Genomic DNA, 12,038 nt, shown 5'->3' on the forward strand with positions numbered 1-12,038 from the left:
ATCAATAGGTACTAAGACTCAAATATTTAAGATAAATATGATTTTATGACGAATTGATAAGTTGTTTAAAGAAATTCCTTTAATTTTTCAACATTTTCCATTGCGCGTAACAATAATTTTATCTTTATATTTTATGTCACAAAAATCAACAGATGGAAGAATTGCATAATTACGTATCTATGTTTAAACTTCAAACATGGGCAGAATGACAGTGTTACAATTAGTAAATATCTAGATTTCCATATTTCTAACCAATAATGTTTTCCATCATTGTTGAAATATATTTTAAGATGATCAGTTTTATGTGCGCCTCAGGTTTTACTCGAGCGTAACCCACAGTAACAATAGTTGGAAATAAATATTGCGTGCGGAATCCGTAAACAATCGTTCTTAAGACTTCATGCACGATTGTCTAATGCGCTAACAACTATCAGTCGAGCATTTTTACTTATGCGTTTCAGCGGAATACCGACGGCGACGCCGACGCTCAACGCGACGGCAGATAAGTACACAGTTTGTATGGAGCGGTAGGGGCGCAAGCGCGCGCGCTGCGCAGCCGCCGTACGCTGCGCCATGCCATCGCCGCCAGAGACCAGAGACCGCCGTGATGACGGTAGACAGGCCTGACGTGTTACCGAGTGGACTTGTATCTCGAAGGCGCCCTTACCAAGAAAGAAAAGACCTCCGAAGTCAAACGTGCTATGCATATGCCCTTGCGTATTCCACCCAGGTGAGTACCTCCTCTTTTATCGAGAATGCACCTCATTCACCTCGTGGCAATGGCGGAACTCGCAGATCCCAATAGTAAATAGTTTCATATGTGTTTTAAAAACATATTTTTCACTTGCAGAGTTGAGTTGTGTTACTTTTTTGTCACGTACTCGTTCGTACAAATTACAATCGGCGGTTTCCGCCTTCGGCGGCCCGACGCAATAACATGGGTGCATTCTAGAATGAAACCATAGAAATCGCGCAATTTATTATGGTTATATTGTAAGAGGAGTGTGAGAACGAATGCATTACTTTAGTGAACGAAATCATACGCTGCATTCTATCCAGATGATTGGCGATAAATTTGATTTATCCACATGGGTTATAAATATTTTGTTTGAAAAGGTACATATACACACGTATAAATGCCACACGCACAAAGTTACCGGATCAGTTTTACGTATTGAGCGAGTGCGCGGGTGGTTTGCCCGGAATGTGTTGAATGCACTTTGTTAATAAGATGTCTGTCTCGCAGGGACAGGATGGAGCGGAAATTAGCGATGTGTCCTGTGCCCCCATCTGCCCCGTCGCCCCCACCCTAGGTGAGTACAATATGCCTACATTATTACCATCAGCCACCGATATAAACGCGACCTGTACACTGCGAGATGCGAATGAGGAAATGCAGTGCTTTTTTATTGTTTTATTTGTTAATTGACTATTAAACTAAACCAATTAAAAAATATATATATGTATCGTATTATCAGCGAAATTAATCCGCGTGTGACGTCTCAAGTTCTCTTCCGTTTCTTCTCGGTTAGTTCTGCCGATTGGTCCGTTGGCGGTAAGTAAACCGGAAATCTTCCACAGCTTCATATGAACTAGTGACGTCGATCAAAGTAGGTCGTTTGTATTCAAGTATATTTAAATATTTTTTTCGTACATTTTCAAGAAACTTCGCCGAATAATTGAACGCTCTAATTTTCATCGCGCTTAAGAAAACATTTTTTGTATCCAATTTCCCGTAGGGCTACAGCTCCTCGTTACGTAGGTACCTTTGCTCTACACACGTTGACACGTGGGACCAGATGTTGGCCTCCTAAGTTTAACTCGGGCCGATCGGACGCATTCGACTTGGCAGGAATAAATAGGATGATTATAGCCACGAATATTTATATTCATCAATGACGCGCTCTCTCTCGAGTCGGTAGTAAGGCCTGCTCAATACTTACGCCCCAGTGGGTACACTTCAGACCGTTGAACCAGGCCTGCGTAGTTTCCTGTCTGAATACTGAACCTGTACACTGCACACTCGGCGCAATAAACACATGTGTGGGGCGTGACTTTTGCGGATTCTCGTTCACGTGGAAGTGGAACTCAAATCTACAAAATAACCATTTTCTCTTCAAACTCAGAGGCGTCTGGTTATTAGAATTATTATTACAACCGCAGCTAAATCTCTCCGTCGAATTTATTACACACTCGGTTCTTACTTACCACTGTTCATTTACATCGGTTGATATTTCGTATTTTATTACAATGCAGCGATAAGAGATTTACCGATGTTTGTCGATATATCGAAAATATGATAAACCGTAGTTTTCTAAAGAAAACAAAAAATTCCTTACGAAAAAGTAATATTCATATATTTATTTGGTTAATGTATCAATTTCAATTTTTCTTTACTTTGAAAAGACGAATCGACTTTATTGATAAACGTTTATATTCATTAGATATGCTCTTGCCTTTTCTTTCTTATCGATATCCTAGTGCTCATTTTCTAGCACTCTTATCATGATGAACTTCGATACGTTTAATTTAAATTCCTATTATATAATCTTAAATCTATTTGAAATAAAACACTTTGTAATTTTTTACCACAAACGAGTTAAAAATAATATAATAAAACTGCTATATTTCAAATAAATTTGAATGTTTATTTTGTAACTATATTTGTTTTATTAAATCCTTACGATTGATTCGCTATTTTTATTTTAAAGAGATTTCATACGAACTATTGTGTAAACTAAAGATTATTTAAACTAGAATTCATCAATTTATTATCTAGTACCTCTACTAATTACGTTTATATTTTTATTTATCATATTATATCCTGACTTAAGTTTGTTTAATTGTCACGATTAATTAAAAATAAGTGGACTCGAAATCTGTCAAGTAAAACACTAATGAATGAGTTTGTTATGAATTTATACTCTGTTTTTATTTTATCAATATCTGAATATGTTCTCATTCATAATATAAACGTTTTATCACATTACGCGGTTTTTCTACACACATCTATATTTTTTATTTTTTTATTTTAAATATAACACATGTGTGTTAGAGGCATTCTGTGACCCCAGCGATTATTTCGTAAACAAAATGTGTTCTTGCGGGCGTTTTTATCAATTGAAGCTTTATTATTTATAATGAATAAATATTGTATATATTTTTACATGGTTTATTGAACTGAATAATATTTTATCATGTTTCAATTTGCGCGTCATGGTTTTAATTTATTATAGTACATATTTAAAACGACATTATGGCGTATTGAGAACGACACAACAACAAATCATCACGGCGTTTCTCCGTAAGGGCAGGCAGAGAGGATAAAACGCCACATCGCTCTTTCTTTGCATACAGATCTCGCTTCATCTACATTCATACATCTTCTCATGCACGCGCGCTGATTATTCCTACTTTTGACATGTCCATCTTCAAGTATTTGTTGGATCTGGTCATGCTATGTTATTCTAGGTCTTCCTCTCTTTCTACATCCATCAACATTCGCATTGTGAATATTTTTAGCCGTTCTTTCGCTGTCCATTCGCTCTTCTTGATTTTGTCGATCTGAGATGCATTTCAGAGATCGCCTTTCGACGGCATTCAGCCTACTTTCATCCCAGTTTTTCTATACTTCGCTCCCATACATCAGAGTCGAGATCAGGACTCCATTATTAAGGGCTAATTTAGTATCTTGCGACAAACAAAGATTAAATAGGTAAACGCGTAATACCGTACCTTAATTTAATAACCTTATATTTATACCCCATATATTGTTAGTTTTGCTTCCTTTTATAATGGTTTTAATTTCAGTTAGCGACATTCTTGCAGATACTTGCGTCTTATTTGTCATTGTTTTATTGTGTATTGATGTTATGTATTGTTATTTTTTATGAAATGCGTTTTTTTTTTCGTTTTTTTATTTACTGTATATTATACCATAAGAGGTCAGGTGGACCAACTACAGTGGTAAATTACTGCACATCTCACCTGAGAAAAATCATATTGTTTATTTTTTTATCTCATTGGAAGTTAAACCTGAAACCTTCCGTGCTGAGGCAAGCGTATTACCCTTTTTTTTTAAAATCCATAAATTAATAAAATTTAACCTGTGTAAATGTTGTGTTTACATAAAAAACATATAACTACACGATCTAACTAATCCAAACTAAACTGTATTTCAAAATTAGAAGTTACATTATCCTCCTAATCGTTCGACAGAAAAACAATGTTCAAATACCAATTTATCAAAATTTCCTGTCATCGCGTTTCTTCACTATTTATGTAATCCGAAACACAACAATAAAAATGTTTCAATTTGAAATATATACAATAATGTAAAACTTTCGATTGTATTCATATAATATATATACGAGTATGTACGCAAATCTAGCAATAGCAAAGCATTGCCGGGTTCAGATCGTTTAGTATAAAGGAACCGTCTCTACATTCCGCATGTCTGACGGTGGGAAACGAAACGTCTGCTCCGTTATGAGTTGTGAATAGCTTGATCAGAGTTCTAGAGAGACGCAGTACATAAAGGAAATTGCAATCGTTTCTTCACTATATTCTATTGATGCTTGGAAATATATTAAATGTACACACTCGCAATTTGTGATACGTAAGCCTGGATCAGACAAAACAATCTTGGCTTACATACAGAGGGTGCTTACTTTATTGGAGCTTTTGACTGACGTTTGATTTATATAAAACAACCGACTCAAATAATTTATAAATCATCAATGGGTTTCCTACTCAAATCCCTTCCCCCGAGGAAAACCCAGTCCTGAACTTCTCTCTTGAAAATGTATTTCGTATCTACCAAAATATTGAAGAATCTCGGCGCGATAAAGGAGAGGTGCCTTTGAGTAAAAATCGTAATTTTAATTGTGTAATGAAGACCGATGAATATTTTTTTTCTTGTTATACGAGTTGTTGGAAGTGAATACGGGACACCAGAAAAAACTGTTAAAATTTTCCTAATTGACTTTGTCCCCAGTTTCTAAAAAAAAAATATGTTTCACAAAGCTACGAAAAATTTACTTGGAACGCAACAATTTTTTTAAAGGTCCGTTGACGATAAGTAAACCGGAAATTTGCCATAACACTCTTATCATTGATGGATTCATATGAACTAGTGACGTCGTTCAAAGTAGTTCGTTTTTATTAATTAAAAAAAAAAAAAAAATTTCGTGCGTTTTCAAGAAACTTTGCGGTACAATTTAATTCTCTAATTTTTACCGCGCGTAGGAAAACTTTTTTGTATCCAACCCCTTCTTCATGACAATTTTTTTTATTTTTAAACTCCTTCAAAAAAGGCGTTTTGTTCCAACTATCTGTAAACATTGAAATCTTATTCACTTTGTCACATTTTTTACTTATAATTTCAAGGAAACTACCTAGTAGGAATAATTGTCGCCCTGGGCTGGTATTCCGAACGCAATTATAGCGCGATTTTACGCACAAAATACGCGTTATAGCGCGCTGTAAATGCGTTCGGAATACCGTGTTCCTGGCATTGGTTAATTGCGAAATTTCTTTAGCTGCGCTTAACATGATATTTTTTTTAATCAACTTTTCTTTGAGTTTATCCAAATGTTTCTAGATAAATATTGGACTTTACCCCTTAAGGAGTTATTAAATTAAACTATTACAACATAAATAAATGACATTTTAGAGAAGAAAATATGGAAGCTTAGGAATTAACAGAACTTTTACATATTTGACTTAAAGCACACTTCCGTTGTTTATATTTTAAGTATTAACTTAGTGGTCAAACGTTTTAATAAAATGTTGCTTAGTATTTGTAGATAACCACTAACCCGCTTTTCTATATCTACCATTTTCGTCAGGACACTAATTACACTAGTGGTATTTGCGCAAAAATATAAAACCAACGGGCTGATAGGACAAATGCTTTTAACTTACACCAACGCTTTTTCAACTGCTGTTCCCACAAGACCAAACGTTTTTTATCATAATCAGTGCTCGCTGGTGTTAGCTTCTAAGAGCATGTGTTCTATCGGCACTTTTTTGTGCAACTACTATGGTGAAGGTGTGCAGTGGGATTTGCAAGCTAGTGTAATTAGTTTCCCGACGAAGGGACGGGTAGGTACGTCTCAAAATCGGTAGACATTGAAATATGAACTATTTTTTATAGCTACGTTTCATTTAGAAAACGGACTTTTCTAAGTATGTTCAAATCACGTGGACAGTTTTATTTCATTCAATACTTTTGGTCACCATAGTTGCGATGCTTTTAAGTGAATTATTAGCCTATCATTTTGTTAAGTAATGTCCTCTGTTCTACGTCCTCTAGTCGAGTTATTAAGTGACAACCCTCTAGTGGGACTTCTCGGGGAAGAAATAATAAGAGTATTTACGTTGAACTCCAATCCAATGTATATAACAAATATTTCCACATACATGTATCACGTTTAGTACCTACAGTAATATGACTTGAAAATACTTGCAACATATCTTTAAAATAGGTAGGTAATGGATGATGAAATATTGCCCCAATTGTTGCTATTTTTGGATAATTGATTTTTTTTAGCATGCGAAATACTGTTTTAATAAATTGCAAATTTGATTGCGAAATTATCAATTCGTTCTCAAATTTAAAAAATCTTTAAGTTTTTTCAGTACACATCGTTCGGATTTCTTCCTTTCATTTCTAGTTGACAACCTTTTTAGGAGTTAGTAGTTTTTTAAGATATTTTAAAAGTGCTTTGTAATTTCATATGACAGTACTAAAATGTATGCCTACCAATAACAATAAATATATTTACCTGCATGTTTTTTCTATCTTTTCTACATAATTATCATCCCCTTTTCGCATCTAATGACGCATAGGGCACTGCATCGAGACCCCAACTGCTGCGTATCTTGATAATATTTGATCGGCTCCTCACACAAGTCTGGAGTTCGATTCTCGACTAAATTAACCACAACAAAAACGTTGAATTTATGTCTAAAATTATTACTTACATTTATTTAACATAAAATGTACATACAGTCATGAGCACGCAAATAGGGACGCTTGTGTAAAAAGTACAAAATCATCCATTTCACTATGTTTATAATATTTTTCGGTAATGCAACTCTGGATATTATATAAAATAATGTGAAGTTTACAATATATTTATTTCAATGAAGTTTTTTTTTATGTGTACCATTATTTAAGAGGAGCATTTAAATAGGGTTCAAACCAACGCAGCACCCCTTTCTTGATTCTGTCAATAATGCATGTCTCGGCCTTACACACTTCACGGATCTCAACATTTGTGCACCTATCACATTCGCCTGAGGGATCGCATTTCGACAGCATTCAACCTACTTTCATAATTATTTTTCCAATTCCATACTTCGCTCCCATACATTAGAGTTGGAACTAGAACTCCTTATGGTTAACAAAATAAAGATAGATGCCCGAAGAATAGCTTTTTTAGATAGTAGGTAGATTGATTTATATGGATTATATTTCTCACACTTCAATCTAAGCACATATCTTCCCCCACCAAATCTTGTACGATTAAACTTTGACTCTTGGCTGAAAATAATGTGCTTCCACTGATTATTACTCCATTGGACATGGTCTTGAGCAAATTCAACTATCTTCTGTCTATTATATACATAATGTCGGAAAGTAGTTAATACAAATATTTACTAACATTATTTTTCTGTGTGTTGGTTTTACTTACTAACGGTTTTCTGCTGGCAATTCTTCCATGAAGACCAGCTTATCGGGGTGTTCTTTGACCTGCCCGCATACTGACTGATATTTCCTTGTGAGCAGGAATAATCGACAGCTGTCTTACGGGGGTCGTTCTTCAAGATCCGAGCCATTACTCAATCGTTTTGTGTTGTCATCCGCATCTTTTTGTGTCCTTGCGTAGTGATATTTTCGCAGGGTTTGTTGTTTTTATGGCATTTAATATCATATCTAGAGATTTTCAGATGGCTTCAAATTTATCGTATGCTCCAATCTTAACCTCGTAAGGAGTTTATTAATTTCCTAGTATTATTATTATTATTGAACTTTTTGTACATATTGTTAATTGCACATTGGCAATAATTGCACAATTTCTTCCAAACAACCAATAAAACAAAAGTTTTTTGTATAATTCAAGTTAATTCAATTCAATTCATTTATTTAAATATAACATATACATTACAAACATATATTCAATACGTACATATTATAAAAAAGAAAAAAATACATGAAAGAGACTCATGTCAAAGTAGTAGGAGAATCCTGCTCCGGAAAACCCCTTCGGATACATGGAACAAATCAACATCCAGAGCAATGTTGTTCAGCATAGCGGTAGCCCTTCCAACAGGCATAACCATAGGCAAGTTGGTCATGTATATCGGAATATGAAACAATCTATGCTGACGCTGTCTTAGGTAATTATCAGGAACATACAAACTAATGCTTATCATAATTTCAGAATTATCGATCATACCGAGCAACAATCGATAAAAATATGTAGTCAATTACACATTGTACAATATATTATATACATATAAAGGCGGGCATATTGCCTTAAGGAAATTTCTTTCTACCTACCCAAATCGTTCAGTTTGAGAAAATTACAAATACATGGACATATTGAATCTTACAATTTTACACAAAAATTGAAAACAAAGATTATGATAATAAAAATACATTAAAAAATTAGCACTATACTATGAAGAGAGGAGAAGGGATGGGAAGGAAAGAAGAAGGATAAAGGAACTATTTAAATATTTAGATAGCGACATTTCAATCTTGACTTAAATGTAAATAAAGAAGGGGCGTCTCTAACATTAGTGGGTAGGTTATTCCACAATCGAGCGGCTATTTCTGTGAAAGAGGAGGCAAAAAAATTAGAACGATGACTGGGTATTAAAAGGGTACGCACAGTGTAACATACAACGTACACCATGTTTAAACATCCACATTTCCTCATATCTTCCATCTGCTGACTTTTGTAAAGCAAAAAAGCCGAGACTTTTATTGATGAGATTGAGATTAATATTATTTATTGTAATCTTTTCAAATCAGCCATATTCTTTATAATTTGTCTGACTTGTCTAAATCATAGATTCTCAATCTTGGTTTAATTTTTTTCCTCGTTGAAGATTATGGAACCTAGTTATGCATAGGGGCATTGTATTGGCAGTCCAATTGCAGCGCATCTTAAAATGACCTAGATCAGTCTTACGCTTCAGGTGCCAGTCCAGAGGCTATGAAATATTCTAGTGAAAGTACATACTACATACACACCCAAAATCATTTTAAATACCGTGGGTCTGTCTATCGGTTTCACTCGTAAAAAATAAAACATTTTTTTGCAATAAATGAGTTATTTGAATTTAATTCATCTACTACTTTGACTGTGATTTCGGCAAATTATATAGATGACCTTTGGTGGATATTGGCATTCTTCCTTATGACCATATTGCAAACACGAATGGTAGCAAAAACTCTATTTACTTATATCACCATTATAGTCATTTTATGAATTTAATAAAGTCTGATTAGATTTTTTTTCACCATCATCATCATTCCCTTTTCACACCTAATAATGCATAGGGCACTGCATTGGTACACCAATTGCAGCGTATCTTGATAATTTTTGTAACATGAAGGTAAGGTGATCAGTCTTACGCTTCAGGTACCAGTCCAGAGACCATAGAAATATTCTGGTGTAAAAACACCCTTTTAAATAAATATTTCATATAAACCATGTCGGGAAACGAACCCGAGACATCTTGCATGGTAGGCAAATACGCTGACCATTATTTTAAAATTTCTTAACTCCGATGCCCTTCATATAAGTCACCAAAAAATAAATCCCAAAATCATGCATGTAGCACCGCTTTTTCAAAGGATATTTATCAACTACATAATGATTTTTTTAAATGTTTTTTTTCTAATTTATTTTGAATTTTTAAGCATCATTTAATGAAAAAAAAAACACATGTTTAAAAGAAGGTCATGTCTAAACACAGAAATTTTCTAGCTAGTCGGAACCTGAAACAAAGAACTTCTGTAAATTTTAAAACTGTGAAATAAATAAATAATAAAAAAAAATACAATGAAAGAATTGTTAGTAGGTAGGTACTACATTTGACAATTTCAACACCAAGACAAGCAACACTACTTTTTTTTTACGGGAAAAAACGGCACAAAATATCAGATGAAATATTCCTGCGTAGTAACGCCTTTTAAAATTATATTTCATTGTGTCTGGTCTGGAATCGATCCGAGACCTCCGGCATCCCTGCATGGTAGGCGCTACCCAACGTGATGGACCTATGTCCTCTCGATTTTAGAGATTTTTATCGAGTTGCCATTGTTGAAAAAAGTCCAACACTTTTTGCTTTGGCTAAATAAATTGTTCACGGTAGTTTATGAATGACTAAAGTACCGTGTAATTGTAAGTAGTTATTTCGTAGTACGGGAATCACCGTTAGATTGTGCAAACAAGTTTTAAGGTCAAATGCAAAATTGCGCAAAATTTAGAAAATACTGAATTGTTTATCGTTTTCATACGGTTGCTGGTAACTTCAAACATAACAGATTTTAAAATTCATGCATATTGAAGTTTCTACAAGTTAATGAACCTCATAATTATTTTCAAATTTAGCTTCCTCAACAGAAAGAGAAAAGGTAATTTATGTTTGTATTATAGCCTGACATTTATTTATTTTTTAGGCTCAATGAACTTTTTTTCTAAAATTATATTAACAGCGGTGAACAAATAAGCCTACGTGGTGCAGCGTTTAAGACGTTCGACTCACACACGAAGGTTTCGGGTTCAAAAATTTTACGTGATTTTCCTCAAGCCTGGGTGTTCCGTGCTTATAATGCATCACTCTAATTATTGTGCCGCTTTGTATACATTTGTAGAATGTATCAATGAAAATGAGATAAACATCAGTAAAAAAAAATCTATCTTTATAATAAAAAGGTAAATAAAAAAAATAACAGTAACAGAAAAAAATTGGGTTTAAAAGAATGTTAAGCTTATTTTTAAAAACAAAGTAAAATATAATAAGGTAAAAAAAATAATATTTAGTAATAACTAATGAGTAATAAATATATGTTTATACATATGGGATAGGGAGCGAACAAAATAAAAACAAAAATGTTAAACAACATTGTATTGAGTATGTCCGAATGTTTGCAAACAGGGTGGATTTCCTCCCCAGGGATTTATTTAGATATAAATTTTTTAAGACATTTATTGCAAAATTATAAATGTTTCGGATCTTTTACTTCGCAAAAGTGAACAGATGGAAGAGTTGAGGAAATGTGGATGTTTAAACATAGGCAGGGATGTTACACATTGTGTAAAGTGGAAACTTAAACCAGCCAATGACGGGTCATAAGCCCTGTAAATGCCTAGACTTCCACATTTCCTCTAAAAAAAAATTTCCTACCTATTGCAACAAATTTAGACAAAACTGTTACCTTTTCTAAATAGTAAATCGTTATTTATTTATAAATGCCCTTAGGGATTTTACATCATGGGCTGTCTCTGAATGCTGACAGGTGAAAGTTGTGCAGTTACAGGGCTCACAGGAGTTAAAATGATTGAATTATAAACTATTTTGATGATAAATGTAATTTATAACCATATAAAGGAGCTAGGTCAAAACATATACGCAATTTTTACAAGACTTTTGTGGAATGCATGAAAATCATTTTTACTTCTGGAAATGTCGATAATTTCTTATATAAACAAACAGAAACTTTATTTCGCATAAAATTCTACACGTTTAGGTATGTAGTATTAGATTAGAGCGGTGACGTTGTTAAACCGATATGGAGAATCAAGTCCATAATATTATATTATACTCCCGCTATTTATAACTGTAATAACTTAGTTTTATCTACGTGTGTCGCTAAACAGAGCTTCTTGTATTCAGTGGGTACACACTACGCATTGTAAAGATAGAGCAAAAATAAATTAAATTAATGAATTTATTGAATTTAATAATCGAACGGTCACTTTGATGGATTCATTGACATTGAAAATTCGCCCATC

At 33.8% G+C, this 12,038-nt stretch overlaps 1 long non-coding RNA gene across 1 annotated transcript in view; it reads left to right on the forward strand.

Moving 5' to 3' along the window:
- Positions 1-594: 594 nt before the first annotated feature.
- The window catches only part of LOC148282866 (uncharacterized), a 57,839-nt gene continuing 46,395 nt past the window's right edge, over positions 595-12,038 (forward strand). Inside the window, exons 1-2 of the long non-coding RNA XR_015822004.1 lie at positions 595-730; positions 1,247-1,313. This is a non-coding gene — a long non-coding RNA (uncharacterized LOC148282866). The remainder of the gene's footprint in view (positions 731-1,246; positions 1,314-12,038) is intronic.

Source organism: Micrasema longulum, unplaced genomic scaffold, assembly GCF_059751315.1.
Source record: "Micrasema longulum isolate JH-2025_06_02 unplaced genomic scaffold, ASM5975131v1 h1tg000281l, whole genome shotgun sequence".
Classification (NCBI taxonomy): Eukaryota; Metazoa; Arthropoda; class Insecta; order Trichoptera; family Brachycentridae; genus Micrasema; species Micrasema longulum.